This window comes from Fragaria vesca, linkage group LG7, assembly GCF_000184155.1.
Source record: "Fragaria vesca subsp. vesca linkage group LG7, FraVesHawaii_1.0, whole genome shotgun sequence".
Classification (NCBI taxonomy): domain Eukaryota; kingdom Viridiplantae; phylum Streptophyta; class Magnoliopsida; order Rosales; family Rosaceae; genus Fragaria; species Fragaria vesca.
In genome coordinates this window covers 1,083,420-1,084,457 of record NC_020497.1, presented here as the reverse complement: position 1 = coordinate 1,084,457, position 1,038 = coordinate 1,083,420, and positions in this window count along the sequence as shown.

Genomic DNA, 1,038 nt, shown 5'->3' with positions numbered 1-1,038 from the left:
TCACACTATTCCGGTAAATATTCGGTGCCGATAGTTGCGGTCAATGCAATTTTTCATTTTTTCCATCTATGAGTAGCCCTATATTCGGTGGTTATTTTGCGTAAAATTTTTATACGACTTGTTGCGTGTCATCGGTTTAAAACTATTTTCAGTTGGAGGTCCGGCCAAAATACGTAATTTAGACGGTCGAACGACCTTTTCCGTGCGTTTAGGGGTTTGACTTACGAGATTGACCGTCCGGATCGAGCCCTTATTCTTTTCGGATCAAGTTGAATTTTTTCCCATAGATGTATTTTATCATGATGGTCAGATCTGACGGTCGGATGACTGTTTCTCAAGTTTGATCATCACAATCACAACAGGCATACTAATGTTGTATAACTTGTTTACCTAGTGTTATGTAAATGTTCCGTTTCAAAAACAAACTATACGTAAAACCTTCAAACGGCAAAAAGTCATGAAATAAGATATGACGAGAATGTTGAAATACATCCACGGTTGAAAAATCACACTATTCCGGTAAATATTCGGTGTCGATAGTTGCGGTCAATGCAATTTTTCATTTTTTCCCCCTATGAGTAGCCCTATATTCGGTGGTTATTTTGCGTAAAATTTTTATACGACTTGTTGCGTGTCATCGGTTTAAAACTATTTTCAGTTGGAGGTCCGGCCAAAATACGTAATTTAGACGGTCGAACGACCTTTTCCGTGCGTTTAGGGGTTTGACTTACGAGATTGACCGTCCGGATCGAGCCCTTATTCTTTTCGGATCAAGTTGAATTTTTTCCCACACATGTATTTTATCATGATGGTCAGATCTGACGGTCGGATTTCTGTTTCTCAAGTTTGATCATCACAATCACAACATGCCAAATGTATACAAATACTTTTAGCCGACGAATTTCAAAGGTTTAGCCGACGAATTTCAAAGTTTTAGCCGACGAAATTTAAGACTTTAGCCGACGAATTTCAAAGTTTTAGCCGACGAATTTATAAGACTTTAGTCCGACGAATTGGTGTATAGCCGACGAATTTAAG